The sequence below is a fragment of the Anastrepha ludens genome, chromosome 5, assembly GCF_028408465.1.
Source record: "Anastrepha ludens isolate Willacy chromosome 5, idAnaLude1.1, whole genome shotgun sequence".
Lineage (NCBI taxonomy): Eukaryota > Metazoa > Arthropoda > Insecta > Diptera > Tephritidae > Anastrepha > Anastrepha ludens.
Window position 1 is genome coordinate 26,480,665 of NC_071501.1, and position 18,230 is coordinate 26,498,894.

Here is an 18,230-nt window from a genome sequence, read left to right on the forward strand (position 1 = left end):
CCGTTTCCTGCCACCATTCTAACCATTGACGACGCTTGAAATCGTCAAGAGGCTTTAGTTCTTGAGTCAATTGCACTTTTTAAGCGTGTAAATGCAAGTCTTTATGCATAATGTTCATCAACGACGAGCGTGAGAGGTGCAATTGTTGGGCACGACGATGAGTTGAGGTGGACGGCTCTTCAACCACACTATCGCGAACAACAGCAATATTTTCAGCAGTACGAGCTGTACGAGCATTTCCTACAGACCTGGTTTGCTCCAACTTTTGCACAATTTTTCCGATTATACGCACATTTGGACCATTAAATTGGCCGAAAAAAAATCACGAAGTGCGCGATATGCATTTTGTTTTCAACGCCCGTTTTCATAATAAGCCTGAATAACTATAACGCGCTGCTCGATTGTGTGTCTTTGCATGATTCAAATTGAGTTAGTCTGAAATTGAAAAGTTTTAAATGGAGTGCAGAAAAAAACTTGACACTTAAGTGTGGTTTACATTTAACATCGGCCCTTAAAATTTAACCACCCTTTATAAAACAGGAAACCAAAAAATGGATCCAAACTAAAATCAGGGAGCACTGGAACGGCACAAGCGGCCTTAATCACTCCAAAAAGTTTTTGAACTTCAATGACAACAGAGCGAGATCTGCTCTAACCCTGGATAAAAAGGGCCTCAGATTAGTCTGTGGAGCACTTACAGGAAACTTTGCCTTTTAATAAACACTTTAGGATTATCTAGTACAACTTCATGAAGGTTCTGCTGTGATGAAGAGGAGTCTATGGAACACTTAATCCCCAACTGTGAGACATTAGGCTACAGGAGACACAGAATCCTGGGCTCGTACCTACTAGAGGAGGAAGGCCTACAATAGCTCCCTCCTAACGAACTGGTTCGATTTCTCGGTATACTAAATACTTATAATTAAGTAATTAGGGGCGCACAATATTTCAATCTGGTCGCAGTGCATAAAGGCCTTAGCCTAACCTCTACAACTATTAGATACCATTAACAACAAATTCTATGCCATGCATCTCCACCTGAAAGACTGTGGCGTAATCGCCCATAGCAGCAGTCTTACCATCTGCGCGCTTCAATCCATTTTGCTTGTGGTTACTTGCATTTGATAAAATATTGACAAATTGTCTAGTGGATGGGGTCAGTAAAATTTCAAGTTGTCCATACTTTTCTTTTGTATTTTTTTTTGTTATGTCCATCATTAGGTCTACGCGGTCAGTTGCAAGCTTGTTATCATCATTGCGTCACATGGCAAGCGTTAAGTGGGCGACCGTGTGAATAGGCGCGTGCGTGGGCAATGCCAATTAAATAACACGGCCAAACGAGCGCATGTTGCACACACACTTACACACACACACACACAGGTATGCATGCACTTATGTATCTGAAACGCATTCAGGAACTTGTTGCTTTGTCCCTTCCTACTTTCGTGTGTCACCTGCATTGTCTGCGCGTGCACTCGCCAAATGCCACACGCACACACACATACATTCACATGCAAGTATATATTGTATATATTCAAATGTATTGATAGCGCGCATTTTGACAAGTTTGCAACTGCTGTCAGGCACTGTCATGTACAGGTTGTGCGCACACAATTGTCATAGTCACATCCTTTCCGTGACGCAGATTTCCCCATAGTTTTATTTTTCAAAACTATAGACTATGTCATGCCATGTATGTATGTATGTATGTATGTATGTATGTATGTATGTACATATTTTAACCAACGCGTTGACAGCTGTTGTCTCAGTCGGTCGTTGTTGAATATCACACATGTGTGTGTGTGTATGTGAGTATGTGTCGCTATGTCGGTCGACCAGTTGGCCATGCGATCGATGGAGCGATCGATCGCTAATACGGCCGTTGCTCCATTTCTTCGTTTCTTATTATTGTCCATTCTGTTAGTTGTGCATTTGTTAGTTGACAGTTGCCATTTGAAGTGGGAAAGGTGCCAGCTAGTCATGCACCACAAAGCAGCGCGTATTTTCACACACTTTCTATTGTTGGCACACACACACACACACACACATTCACGCGCAATAACATGTATGCGCATGCAAGCGTGCAGTGGTATAGCCTCGATTGGTACAACTCAACTCACAGGCACTGGCACTGGCTCTAGAAGTAGTTTGGGATACGGACAAGCCCTCACCATCGGCCACCGCCAGCCACTAAGCGCGCGTACCGTTTGGCGTCCACAAATAATAAATGCAAAACGTCAAGGCTTCAACCAACGACCTCCGCCGCAACCCACCGCCACCGCGTCGCACAAATGTGTTCGACGGTTCGCCGGCTATTTAGCCATTCAACCGTCCCGGCGACGGTGAGTTGAACATTCGCGCGAATTAATGAATGAACACGCCCTGTGAATTGGATTGCCATGGCGAGTCCGCACCACCACTACCACCACCACAATCTCATATGCGCCGCTGCACTGGCTGTACAAAAAGTCATGCCGCATGCCGCATGCCTCACGCCTAATGCTTAACGCCTTACTCTGGCAGCCGCAGAGTCGCGCGCGTGTATGCTGCCGCTTTTGATATTTGCTGGCAGTTGTTTCAACAAGCGAGTTGTTGAGTACTTTTCATGCTTTTGTGCACTTGTATTATTATCGTTGTTGCTATTGTTGTTAATGCTGTTTTTGCTGTTGCAGTTTTAGTTGTCATTGTTGATGCTGATGTTTATGCTATCATTTTTCTTTCATAGTTGTTGGCTATTTTTGTTGCCGTTGTTGCTATTATCGTAAACTACTCGCGGTTATTGTTGTTGTTGGTGGTGCTTAGATAAATTACGCTTTCGATTTCGTGCTTTTCAGCGCCAAATTCAAGTGCGATTTGTGTTGCAAGTTGGCTTTGTTGTCATTGTTGTCGCGCACAGAGTCATTGAATTTACTGTTGTGGCACATTAGAGGCACTTGACGTGCTGGTCGCGAGTGATTGGAGTTGACGGAAAAACGAGTGCTAATATTTAAGAGCATAAAATGTTTTAATCAGGCTACAGAAATCTAAATAAAATTAAGGTAATTTAAATATTTTAGTTAGCAACTTAATCCATTTTTGGTGGATGGGTTGGGTTGAGCTATGCTTTGTAAAGATATCACGGGAAAGCACTGAGACACATTATGGCGCTGAAGAAAAACAATGCATTACATATCGTCTGGTTTCGGCATTTGCGGCCATTTCCAAAAAGTCAAAATTTTGAGAAAACCAGCCTCAAAGTTTTCAATTTGCTTTATATTTTCTTAAGCATGTAAAGATTAAGGCATATTTTCAGCCAATGAACTTTTGATCCAATTGATTTCGCCATGAATTTTTTACACAGGTTAAATGAAGAATTTCTTCAAATAAGCTGTCAATAAGTCTTACTTCGCACACACAAAGTTGATGAAGTCAAGATTACTTTCTAGAAACCAGAAGCTACGAATTTACAAAACAGGCATAAGGTGCGAACATACGGGTGCGAAGTTTGGATTCTGAAATCCAGCGAAATCGTTCAGTTAAATTGTTTTGAAAGAAAAAATTCTAAAAAAAAATGGACCTGTTGGACTTGAAGACGGTACTTACCGCAAAGGATTCGATGGTACGGTCATATTTTATGACTGAGAAACGATAGAACTCTAAAACAGATATTCGAAACAAATCCACAAGGCGACAGAAGAGAAGGCTAGCCGAGGAAACGATAGAGAGATGGCATCGAAGGCGACTCTGGAGCTATTGGCATGTCTGATATCAAATGAACAGCTAATAACAGAGTGACGTGGAAACGAATTGTGATGGAAGCAATGGTTCAGCCCGAACTGTGATGCTATGATGATGATGTAACGAAGAGTTTGCATACTCACCTAAAAAAATATCTAACCACGAGACTACAAAACCCTACTCAAAACCCAAATAGCCTTTTTAAGCTTCATTGCGAAGAGTTATTCTTCTCCTCTAATGTTCAAAAGTGTTATCGCACCTTTCAAACATTCCAGTTGCAAGCTACAAAACTTAAAGAACATGAGGAACAAATGTTTTTAAAAGTTTAAAAAATCTGGAAGCCAAATTTTTTTTGTAGAATATTAGAGATATCTCAAAGAGATTGACTGTTTGGTTAGAGAGTGAGGGGTAGTCAGATTTTTCAAAAAATTTTGATATCTTTAAAATAATGTGTGAAAATTTGAAGTGAATCCGACAAATACTTCTCCAGTTATTCACGAATTAACAAAGGACGCTCGGGCGCACCGGAACTCGATAGCATTACTTTAAATGTGTTTTTTTCTCAAAACTATGTTTTTTGAACTGGTGATCACTGCAACTTAAAAATGCTTGGTATATTTCAATAAAATTCATACTGCTTTTGAAAAAGATAAAAACGCGTGCCTGATCGAATGATTTTTATTTTTTTCAAAAATTTCGATTTTTTAAACAATTAGCTGTCGGTTTTTTTTTCTTGAAAATCTGAAAAATATTTAATGAGACCACCATATTTTTAATTTTGAAAAAAAGCTTCGATCAGGCACAAGAATATCTATTAATAAAACTAATTTCTCGTGTCCGATTGATTTTAGATGAATCTCCAAGGACGAGAAGGATGATCACAGCAAGGGGCCTCTGGAGAAAAGGGCTCCCCACAAACAGCGAAAACTTTTACAATTATTAATTTTTTTTGAAATTTTGCTAAAGTCAAGTCGAATCATGATGTATTAATGCTATGTTGTTATTTTTGTAAAATAAAGCAACTGACTAGAAAAAAAAAATATTGAAAAACATAATTTTTTGGGGCCTTTGACTACCCCTAACCCCATAAATTTCTTTACAGGAAATACATGCTTAGGGTGAAGTCGAATATTAAAGCTAAACCAAAGGCAGTGCAGAGTTTTGTCAAATACTAGAAAGCGAAAGATGTTGCTAATCTTTTTGCGGAATTTTTCTGTATGTATTAGGCCGGGTCGATTTGTGGGGAGGCAAAAAAATCGCCCATTGCTCTGTGGAAATCATATTCTAGGGATCAAAATAAGAAACTTTGCCGAAGGAACCATACCTCTAAAACGAATTCTGATGTCCCCCAATTTGGGTCAAAGTCAAGGCAACTTCATTACCTCCTACCGAATTAAGGGTCTGGCTATAGTTGAGCAGCTTATAGTGGTTAATTCCCTTCCAATCCCACCAAACACACAGCAAATCCTTCCTGGCGGTCAATCCGGGCTTGGCGATGGTTTGGGCCGGCTCACCGCTTCTCGACCACGATCTTTTTTGCTTGGCGTTGTCGTAAGTGATCCACTTTTCATCGCCAGTCACGATCCGCTTCAAAAATGGGTCAAGTTCGTCCTGTTTTAGCAGAGAATCGCAAGCGTTGATTCGGTCTAAGAGATTTGTTTGCGTCAACACGTGTGGCACCCAAACATCCAGCTTTTTTGGAATCCAATCTTCTGCAAATGGTTCCAAACGGTTTTGTGGTCTACACCTAGTTCCTGACTAATCGAGCGAATGCTCACATGCCGGTCTCTGTGGATAATTTCAACGATTTTATCAGTCTCTACGACGATTGGCCTACCAGTACGGGGTGCATCTTCGACATCTACTACACCAGAACGAAATCGATCGAACCAACGCTGTGCTGTGCGAATCGTTACAGTATCAGGCCGATAAACTTAATCACTTTTTGCCGCCGCCTTCGTTGCATTTTTACCTGAAAGGTAGTAAAAATGTAAAATATGACGAATTTCTTGCTTGTTGGACTCCATCTATAACTGGATGACGCGCTATAACTTAAGACTGAAACGTACGATCACAAAACTGTCAAAGAGACACTTGTAGTAGTTTTTTATAAGGAATTAGTTTGAACTTTGTCCCATGTGTCTTTAAGACAGCCTTTTCTCAGCCTACTGTGTAATATTTTAGATTGTCCATCGAAAAACGGTGGGGGTATACACCAATAAATAAATGATTTGGTAGACAATTTTAACTCTTAACGGCCAATAACTTTTTTTGTAATACTCGCCCATAAGACGACGGAAAATTAGGTGATAAACTAATATTTACTTGAATTATAATTTTATGTGATCAACACACCAGGGATGTACAAAGTTGCAATATTTGTTGGCAGCGGTATTAAATAAATGAAATGAAAACTGAATTCCTTTCATGTCCCCGCATTGGCGCCTTTCGTTTTCTATCGCATAATTACTATGTCCCCGTAGCAGGGCTGTTCAGCCGTTAAGGGTTAAGCCTTGGCCCATCCCCATAAAAGAAACCCTATATTTATAAACCACTGTATTCTTATCAGTTTGTAGTTCATTGTATTTCGCCAATTAATTTACTGAAAAATATCACGACGAAATAAAAATGTTATTTTCAATAAAAGTACAGTATTCTGATTTGATCTCAACCCATAAAGTTGAAGAATGAATCATTTGAACGCTACACATGCAGGCTGTGGATTACTCAGAAAAGTCTAACTAAAAAAAATCACCTTAACTTCTGTTAAATGTAGTTTTTAATTAAAACATATACACACATACACACCGTACACTCACCCATACATAAGTACACATACACATACGTATAAGTGTAGATACCCTCGTATGTAAATCAAAACAATAAATAGTTCATTAATATGCAATATCAAATTAGTTTCATTTAAACTCAAAAAATCTTTACCCTTTTCAACGCTCAAAACCCAACTACAAAACATCAATAACGCTGCCACCGATGCCACATCAAGCACCGCGTTGCCGCTGCAAAGCAATGCGTCTCAGACTCAACTCTCCAGCTTTGGTCAGCGTTCAGCCACAACTTCGGCCATAACTTTTCAACTGACTCAATGGCACCGACAACGAATTCGACAACGAAATCAGCGGCGTATATCAATATGAAAAATAACAAATCAAACGCTAATGTTCATAATAAATGAGCATGTCAGAGGTTCTTAAATTTATAACCTGGATCAATAAGAATAACGCCCCAATCAGTAGCAATAAATTAAATGAAAAGGAAAAACAAAAAAAAATAAAACAAACATCAAAATGAATCTCAAAAAACAAGAAACATACCAAAAAAGGTAAAACATAAACGATGAATACGAATCATATTAATACAACAACAAACAGAAAAACAAATAAATCGAGAAAAAAACCATGAGCAACAACAATCACGCCACCGCTGTGCCAGTGGATGCTTGTAGTGTCCAATCAACAGATGTGTGCATATGAGTTTGATGTTGACGACGGTGATGAAGAGTGGGAACACTCGCTGGTATCATAGTGACGAGCACCATCTTAACTAAGGAAATGCCACTGTCCAGCATACAATTACAAGCATATTTGCTGATATTCATTAATAGACGCTGTTGGGGCTGCTAACAGCTCCAGCGCCGTAACTTAAAAGCCGCGCTCAAGCAGCCTGGGAACATATCTGCATTTTCAATTAATGTTATAAATGGCAGCCCTGTTCATTATTGGGCTATTAAAACATATGAAAAATAGTCAAAATTGCCCGTAGGGAGGACCGCTCAATTGGTTGATATTTCTTATAATTAGGCAGTAAGATTTGGTAAAACAGCACTGCGGTGTTCAAGGGACTTTGGTTCGGATGAAAAGCAGTCATTAATAGTGTAAGGTTAGTGGAGGGGAAAGAACTTCAAAGCGTATGAAGGCTAGGTTAAGAATTGAGTTACAGAAAAAATTCCTATTCAGAAAGGTATGGAAGAGCGGACAAGCTCAGAACTGAGGCACAGATACGATTTCATAGAGACAGGACTTAAACATATTCGAATCAGCCGCGATTGAGGAAACCAGTCGAAAACCTAAACTTTCTATATCTGCAGTCCACTCGATAGATGTATTTTTTGGCATTTGTCTTGCTGAAAGATGACATCTGAGACAAATTTTTGATATGCACTTCAACGTTCCCTTACACCGTCAATTATAAATATTAATCCTACCCACAATCTCCAACCATCGCTGCCACAGTCACGCAGCTACACCGCAGCAGTGCTTAAGTGAGGAAAAATCTCCGAAATCTTGATTAGGCATACTTTTCGTTTGATCCATTGAGCTCATTCTAAGCCAAGATGAGGCATTTTGCATAGCCCACACAACCACTCAATTCGGCGGCTGCCACAGCGAATGGGTTAGTGCCTGACAACGAAAGTACAGAGGTGCGAAACCGCAGATGCGAAACATCAATTGATGGCATAAATTCTTTTAAAAAGCGGTTGTCCCTCGCCAGACAATGGCAAAGCTCTTAGTGTATTTCTGCCATGAAAAGCTCCTCATAAAAGTCATAAATCATAACCAAAACCAAGTTGATTCCAGAAAACACATACGAATGGTAAATCAGCGCAGTGTAGCCCGATGGCAGACACGATGGGATAGAGCAGCAAGAGGCAGGCGAACCCACCGCCTCATCCGCATAGTGGAAGAATGGCTTGAGAGAAAGCACAGGGAAGGAGATTAATTTTAATGCACACCTTCGCCGCTTTGGGAATTAAGCGTCTTCATACTGCAAGCAATGGGAATCAGATGACTTAAAGAAATACTAGAAGATAACCTCAGATGCAGCGTCAGGCCCGAGAGTCTAGTGTCATTGCTATACCATGGAACGAGGTACCGCATGTGGCTGCCGAAGTAGTGCACCAACTACGGTACAGCGAGCAAGCAAGGTGGGTTTTGTGTGACTACCATACGGAGTTCAGAGAGAACGTAGGTTCGAATCTCGGTGAAATACCAAAATTAGGAAAAAGTTTTTTCTAATAGCGGTCGCCCCTCGGCAGGCAATGGCAAACCTCCGAGTGTATTTCTGCCATGAAAAAGCTCCTCATAAAAAATGTCTGCTTAAACTTTAGGTCTCTCCATTTAGGGAACAACATGAAGACGCACGCCACGAATAGGAGGAGGAGCTCGGCCAATCACCCAGAAATGGTGTACGCGCCAATTATATATATGTATAACCTCTCTCTGGCATGGCCACGGTGTCTGGCTGTTCCGACGAAGGTGGTTCTCTATTCGAATTTAAGAGTGGGTGGCAACAAACATATGCTACTTCCGATGTATTGCATCAGGACAGCAGCGGTCGTTAAGTATTGAGTTCAAACCGCCTCCAGACGATATATTTGACGGTAATACCGAGGAGAATGATACTTTAACGTGGTTGAGCTTTCGATGCTTCTTTATCGCAAAACAAAAAAAAAACACCTGTCTTGTTGCCTGGATCCGTGGTCCATCTGCGGCTTAACAAAGCGCGCCAGTCGTTTCTTTCTCGTGCTAACTGGCGCCAGTTGGAGACACCAAGTGAAGCCAAACATCGAATACTTTCAGAGCTGGAGCATTTTTATCCATTCGTACGACACAACCCATTGGTTTATTTAGGAACCAATCCAAAGCTTGCTTGAGGATAAAGTGATGCTCACATATTAGGTAGAACTGACTGATTTAAAATCAGGTCTTTTCCAAGGCAGCTCATTAAGAATAGATCTGCATTCAATTGCCACGTTGGAAGAAGTAATAGTTCACTGTAAATATTTTATGGCAGCTTAGTTTTCAGTGTAGTTAGTGATCGGTTGTGCTGCAACAGACGAGTTCTTGATAAAGCTTATAGGAAATAAAGGAAAGTAGAAAAAATATAGTTTCATAAATAATTTCTTACCTCTTCCTCTTCATTTTGCGAACTTTTGGGCCGCCACTCGAAGCATTCTATTAGTAGCTGCTCGAACTGAATCAAAAACTGCACATTCCCAATTATATTGGCTTGGGGAATAAGTTCATAGCGTTTTTATATTTTCTTTCATTTTGCAACGATTTTTTTGATGTTTGGCGAAGGGTAAGTATTCATTCGATAGAACTCTTTCTGCTCTAACAAACTATGTTAATTCTATTTGTGAGTTATTTAATATTTATTAGTTGTGATGCCTAGAAGTGGAATACCCAGGAAGCAAAAATCAACAGTTCGAAACCTTCTCCTCTTTGCTTTACATCGAGGTCAAAAAGCTGCCGAAGCAGTCTAGTACAATTGCGATGTGTATGGAGAAGGTCTCACAGGCGAGTCTACAGCACGGAAATGATTTGCAAAGTTCAAAAATGACGACTTTGATGTCGATGACACGTCCCGCAGTGGAAGGCCTTCTGAATCCGATGAAGAACGTCTCAAATCACTTCTGAAGGAAAACAGTCGCCGAATCAGTCGTGAATTTGCTGAAAAATCTACTGTGAGCATTATCAATCATTTTCAATTAATTCAAAAAAATAGGGAATCTGGGTGCCTCACGAGCTCAGGGAAAAAAACAAAGAAAGTCGCTTTCAAATTGTTTCTCATCACCTCGCCTTCGATCGAACAACACGCGGTCATAAACATCGCTTTTTGTACTGAATAGTCACAGGAGATGTGAAACGGTGCCTATACTCCAATATGAGAGAGAAGGCCGTGGCTTCAGGAGATACGCCGAAGCCGAGAGCCAAACCGGATCTTCACCCAAAGAAGATCATGATATGTGTTTGTGTGACTGGGAAGGCATGGTACACTGGGAAATGGTCGATAAGAATGCCACAGTCAACAAGGAGCTTTACATTGCTCAGCTCCACCGCGTGAATGAGGCCATTCAATTGAAGAGACCTGATCGACATAGTACATGAACAATACTCCTTCACGACAACGCGAGGTCCATGTTGCACAAGTCGTCAAAGCCGCACTCCAAGAACTCGAATGGGAGTTACTTCAGCATACGCCGTATTCTCCGGACCTTGCACTGACTGATTACCATCTTTTCCACTCCCTGTCAAACCATATGAAGGGAACGGTCTTGGATAACAAAGAGGTCCTTAAAAACTGTCTCAACAACTTCCTTGACACCATACCAGACGATTTTTGGTGGAATGCCATCAACAAATTGATCGAGAGGTGGAAAGAGGTTGAAAACAGCTACGGCGAGTATATAATTGATTGACTTATTAGTTTTTTGTTTAAGTAAAAATCTTCGGTAAAAACACTACGAACTTATTCCGCAACTTATTACGTGAAACAGATCCTTCGGAGCTCTGACAAGTTTTATAAAAACTAATAGGGGGCTAACTTATTAACTGATTGTTGTAGTGCGAAAAATTGATATTGGACTTTCTTTTAATTTATGTGTATGTCTTATAAATTTTGTTTGTTTTGTTTTGACCCTCAAATTGTAAATATTTATTTATTAATTTTAATAAGTTAAGCTCCAGACCTTATAAAGATTTTTTTCCTTTTACATGAACTTGTTCGATTATAGCTGTACTATTTTGCAAGCCAGCGCTCCTCGTTCTATCTTTTTTTGGGATGAAAAATTTTACTCCATTCACAGTTAACCTGAAAATTTGCATATGAAAAATAAAAAAAAAATATGTACTTCGAAAAATTAAGTAACAATTTTAAGTGTAGCCGAAACAAAAACCATAAAATATTAATTGCCCTATTCATAGTATTAGCCAAGCTTCTAATAAAATCCAAAATTATATAAAAATAATTAGAATTTAATACTTTCCAAAACTATGCAAAAAAGCCAAACCAACAGTAAACGGTAGTATAAAAGGAATTAGCAACTGTTGCTTTTCTCCAGCTACTCAACACTCACTAATCGATCGCTCGACAAAACACCCGAATGAAACTCGTCAAGCAACTGAGCTTGAATGATTTATATAAATTATGACCAAACCATACTAATGTGTCTAATATAGCAGGGAGCCATTAATTAAGCAAAACCAGCAAAGCCAAAGTAATGTCATGGCTTTGGGTATGGATATGTGGATGTGGGTGCGTGTGTGTGTGTGTGGAACTACAAAAGTATTTTAGTAGTAAATGAAATCGACGACAGCGCTGACACAAAAGCATTAACGTCGGAGTTCAAAAAAAATGTATATAAAGCAATTTAAATAAAAGCCCCAAAACGAAGATGAAAGGAAGAGAGAGAAAAGAAAATCAACTAAGTGGATGTAGTGGTAGGAAACATTCAAATAACGACCTTAATAATTAAACCTTAAAAGAAAAGAAGTGAAAACAAAGCGAAGCTGCTCCAGTAACTAAACGCGGCTTCGTCATTCCATTCTCTACTCGTACCAAATGACATCTACGAATCAAGCGACAAGCGACTCAGCATCACATCGACACATCTGCATTAATTGGTTCTGCTGTCAGCAGTGACCAAATAAAGAAGCCGTCAGATGTGTGTGCCAGAAAGAAAGTGGAGAATTTCGAAAAGTGTTTACTGGGGATAAATAAATTAAATGTTTTTCGGAAATAATATTTTATTCACGAAAAGTAACACTCTCGGCTACGTAATCGGCGGTTTTGTTAATTCACTCTTTTTATGAATAGGTGGCATTTGTTTTCAAGAAAAGGAACTGATCGTAATTCAACGAATTGCGGTTACGATAAACAAAAAAAAAACAAATAGAAGAAAATTAGTTAGTTGGACTAAGGGTAGGTTAGGTTAGGTTGACCTGGCTGGCTGAAAGCCATCACATAGACCTATTGTCTCCACTGATGGAGCTTGACAATTAGGTTTCCTTGTAGTAGGCTGTTTGTAATAAGCCTGCGTCTTTTGCGAATCTATGTAAGCTCTGAAGCTCTGAGAGACATTCTAACCTCTCATATTGTAGAGCTCCTAAACATTTTATTCGGGTTATAGCTAATGCAGCGCAAGAACATAGAAGGTGTTCAAGAGTTTCGCTCTCTTCTAGTTCATTGCAAAATCATTGCAATTCCCATCTTTTATGCGTGTGCAGCTAACAAATTGTGGCCTGTCAGTATACCTACGATAGTTCTGCTTTCCTTTCTAGACAGGACAAGTACGAATCTGGCGTGTTTGTCTGCATTCTGTGTACATATGATTTTCGCGGTTTTACAAGTGGCCAGATTATTCCACCTCCTCTCTGTCCGTATTTTCATGTCATTATACACCGTATTTAAAGGTTTCAGTATGTCGTTCTCTTGTTCGAATTGTATGCGAACAGCGTTTTTTTCAATCTCATCTACAATTTCGTTTCCTGCAATGCTCTTATATCCGGGTATGCAATAGATGTGTAAGCGACTGTCTGCGGCTAGTCTCTCTATGGCTTCCCTGGTCCTAAGAACGTTTTTAGATGAAATTTCATAAGAGTTTATTGCCTTTATTGCCGCTTGACTGTCAACGTATATATTTGAGTTGAAGTTGCTCGATCTTGCTAGTGCTCTTTCTGCAGCCATTCCTACCGCAAAGGCGTCTGCTTGAAAAATACGGCAACGGTAAGGCAGCTTAAATGGCCGCCCGGTGTCCAGCTTTGGGCAATAAATCCCTGCGCCTCGGTAAATATGGCCTCCGGGTAGTTTGTTAAAGAATTTTTTTTTGAGCATAGCTTATGTAAGTTAAACAACTTGTAAGCTGGGGTTAACAAAAAAATGGTTCCAGACGAGGCTGGTCTTTATTCTTTCGTGAAATTTTTACAACTGAGTTCAGAATTTATCTTATTTCTTAGCCCAAAAGTTCATAGAATTCCTTGTTTCATACCAAAACGCCAAAGAAATCCGTTAACTCACTGAGTCCTCTTAGTGCGCGGGCAATGTAAAGGGTTTTCCAATAAGAGGTGTTATTTGAAACTTTTCCCGTAAAAGATTAATGGTTTCGTTGCTTGTGTGGCACGAAGCGCCGTCTTGTTGTAAATAAACGTTGTCCAGATCAATACCATGCAATTCGGGCCATAAAAAATCGTTAATCATCTCTCGATAGCGCAATCCATTCACCGTAACTGTTGCTCCAGCTTTATTTTCGAAAAAGTAAGGTCCAACGACTCCACCGGACCATAAACCGCACCAAACAGTCACACGTTGAGGATAGAGAGGCTTTTCAACAGTAATTCTTGGATTTTCTGAGCCCCAGATCCGACAATTCTGCTTGTTAACGAAGCCACCGGGGTGGAAAGGGGCCTCATCACTCAAGATGATTTTCCGATGGAATTCCGGATCATTTTCATGCATTTCAACAACCCAATCAGCAAAGACACGACGTTGTTGATGATCGGCCGGCTTGAGTTCTTGTGTTAACTGGACTTTATAAGCCTTAAGACCCAAATCTTTATGCAAAACACGGTGTAATGACGTTTGTGGAATGTCTAATTCCAAAGAACGACAAGGAATGGACAAACTCGGGTTTTCTTCAACACTTTCGGCTACACAGAAATATTTTCGACTGTTCTTGAGCGACGGCTGTTCTTCACATCACTAACTTGGGTTTTCTTCGAATTTTTTCACCAACTTCTGCGGTCCGACAAGGTGCCTCACGGCGACCCAAAAATGTTCGAGTTTTACGAAACATCTCTGCCAAGTTTTCACTATTTTTATAGTGAATTTTAATAATTTGAATGCGTTGTTTATGCGTGTATCGTTTAATTTTTATTAATAGCGTAGTTTCTACTTGTCATATATCAAAAAATTACAGCTTCAAAAGTGACATCTACCGAAATAGCGGGCTACTCAAAGTAGCACTAGTTATTGGAAAACCCTTCATTTTGTTTTTTTTTTGGTGGCTGAGGTAGGGTTCAAATTGCCTTTCCATTTACACCGACCACCGGTTACTGCGTTGAGAGGTGTGACCACAAAAAGCAATCACTCCTCTCCTTCTGGGAAGATACCCAGACCACCACCTGTAAAGGACCAATTCTGTTCACCCACGTCTGGCTCCGCCATTTCTGTAGCAAGCTTTCATGCTATGGGCTCGTCTCCTTGTGTCTATATCTTTGAGGCTGCAATTTGTTGAACTGTGTCGAGGTCTATCTTTTTTTCCGTAGTAGGTCCTCAATGTATTCCTTTACCGCATTCCAGCTATCCTCTCGTGCGAGTATTTTGCTGATTATGTTACTTCTCGCGATGTCGCCAATCTGCTTCCTCAGAGCATCTCTTTCCGCGAGCCATCTGTCACAACTAAAAATCGGGTGTTCAACGTTAAGGCTCGGCGCTTTGCAATACTCGATTTTGCTTAGCTTGCCGCAGCATGGTTTGGTATCTCCGTTCCGCGACGTTAGTGATGACGTCCCACGCATCCATTCGTTTCCGGGCCATGAAGTCGACTGGTATCTCCCAGCTGATTACAAGAACTGCTGCTCTTCAAGCAGTGCGGTAGGCTGAAGGAACTCTGACTGTCGCTGTTCGTTATACAGACTCCAGCGCTTTGAGATTGGTTTTGCGGCTTAGCAGACCTCCCCATACCTCGCTGCCGTACAAGAGTAGTGACTTTATGGTAGCCATGATCAGCCTTCTTTTGCTCTGCGTTAATCCGCCGATGTTTCCCTTTAATCTGTTTAGCATTCCCGTGGCCTTTGCCGCTAAGGTAGCCGCATGCCGTATCACGAATAAATTGAACAAGTGCGACGTCATACACACAGCGATTCTGTCGAATTCACTGAGAGCAAAGTAGCGGTACAACGATCCACGCCACCTTATTAATCTCTCCATTGTGGATACAAAAAAGTTAATGTGACTATTGAATGAAAAGTGTGGAGCAAAGATTACAACTAAGTCTTTGAAGTCATGAACAGATTAAAGTAAAATATTTGCAATACTTTATTATTACCACACAGAACTACTCTGGTATTCGCTTCGAGTTGCTAATAAAAATCGCCAGTTGTCTAATATGCAGGTCTGCTGTTTCCACAGGCGTATTTAAATAATGAGAGCAGTTAAATTAACCAGATCATATTTGATTTGAGATTTGCACTTCGATCTCATGGTCTCTTGTGCTCTCTACTCAGTTGAGTAGGTGCTGAAATGATTTCTTCTCATCCTTCACACATTTGTCGAAGAAAGGTCTCGAAGTAATGCCAAATTGCATCGTCGCATGAATGCTTAATAGACAATAACTGGATGGAACATCCACAACTAACGACAACTGAGGCTTTAGTAGCTTTTGGCGTTTCCTTGAGCGTTTGTTAGCCACGCGTGGTCATAAAGATCTCACGACCTTACAAATTAGTATTCTTGCCTCGCACACGGTGAGCTGGCACGTAGCTCATCTTTTCAGAAGCAGACCACAGACAGCCTAGAGAACTTCAATCCTCTCTTTGTGCGGGAAAACCGCTTTGCAAGTCCCCGGCTTAGGTAATTTATCAGTTCAATGCTCATTATATTCAGAAAGCAGCTTTTGCTGAAAGATGTTTGCCGAAGTGAGGAAAATAACTTTTTTTAACTACTTTCTGAATAATCACAGAAGAAATTCAAAATGATTGACATTAAAATGAATAGAAAAATCACTTCCGTTGCGATGTCTGACGGCACCTTAACACAACACACTGTACATGGCATATAAAGTAGAGTTAGCCAGAAATGATGCCCCGAATTTTTTGAGTTTTTGGTAGCGAAAGCTATTTGTGTCAGCAAGCTTAGATGCGCTTAATAAACTGAGACGCTTAACAGACAGAGAGGCAATTATTCATGGGCTTTTGTATGTGTAGCCTATGCATCTCAAATAAAGTGCGAGTGTGTTGGAAAACTTAGAAAATATTCATATCCAATAATTTATGAAACATAAATAAAAATTGAAATACAAATAATAAAAATGTAAAATACAAATAATTTGTTCCACGGCGGCGTTTGTCCAATATATTTTACGCTCCTCACCACAATGAAGGGCATTAAAGGCAAAAACAGTAATAAGTGGAGTCGTTTCAATTTGTTCCGCATAGCCATTATTTTTTTATTATTTATTAATTTTTATTAGAGTTTTTCATACTCTATTTTACACTTATTCTTGATTCTATTACATTTAAGCTTGAATTTTTTTTACCTCATACAGATTGGGCAGTGTGATTTACAAATTTTTAGTTTGGTCTCCGCAAGTTCGTCTGAATATACAATATTTAATAGGACTATGAATAAGTTCGTGCGGTTTTACAACAGATGGCGTAACTTGATTATTATTCCATCGATCCACATTTCCAAACATTCATTGGAGAGCTACTGTCGTAAGGCACAAACGTCAGTATAAGTTTTTTATTTGAAGCGTAAACAACAATATTTTTACCACACTTGAAAATGTCGAATTTCGTGCCAAATAATGTGTTTTTGCGGGGAATTCTTCTTCATTATTTTAATATGAAGAAAAAAGCAGCCGAAAGTCATCGTATCTTGGTGGAAGTTTATGGTGAGCATGCTCTATCTGAGCGAACGTGCCAGAAGTGGTTTGCACGCTTTAAAAGTGGTGATTTTGGCTTGGAAGACGAAGAACGCGAGGGTGCGCCGCCAAAGTTCATGGATACCGAATTGGAGGAATTGCTCGATCAAGATCCGGCTCAAACGCAAGAAGAGGTTGCAAAAACTTTGGGAGTTGATCAATCAACCATTTCCAAACGTTTAAAAGCCATGGGAATGATCCGAAAGGTAGGCCATTGGGTGCCGTATGAATTGAAGCCAAGAGACGTTGAACGCCGTTTTATGGCATGCGAACAACTGCTTCAACGGCACAAAAGAAAGGGTTTTTTGCATCGAATTGTGACTGGCGATGAAAAGTGGGTCCATTACGACAATCCAAAACGTAGGGCAACGTATGGATACCCTGGCCATGCTTCAACATCGACGTCGGCGCAGAATATTCATGGCCTGAAGGTTATGCTGTGTATCTGGTGGGACCAGCTGGGTGTTGTGTATTATGAGCTACTGAAACCGAATGAAACGATTACGGGGGATGTCTACCGACGACAATTGATGCGTTTGAGCCGAGCACTGCGAGAAAAACGGCCGCAATACGCCGATAGACACGACAAAGTTATTTTGCAACATGACAATGCTCGGCCACATGTTGCACAAGTGGTCAAAACATACTTAGAAACGCTCAAATGGGATGTCCTACCCCTCCCGCCGTATAGTCCAGACCTTGCGCCATCCGATTACTATCTCTTCCGATCGATGCAACATGGCCTGGCTGACCAGCACTTCCGTAATTACGATGAAGTCAAAAAATGGATCGATTCGTGGATTGCGGCAAAACCGACCGAATTTTTCACAAAGGGAATCCGTGAATTGCCAGAAAGATGGGAAAAAGTAGTAGTAAGCGATGGACAATATTTTGAATATTAAATTTGTAACCATTTTACGTCAATAAAGTTTCAAATTTCGAAAAAAACCGCACGAACTTATTCATAGGCCTATTATATTATGGGGTTAGGGGTAGTCATGGCCCGAAAAAATTTTGATTTTCAATAATTTTTTTTGGGTCAATTTGTTTATTTTACAAAAATAAAAAC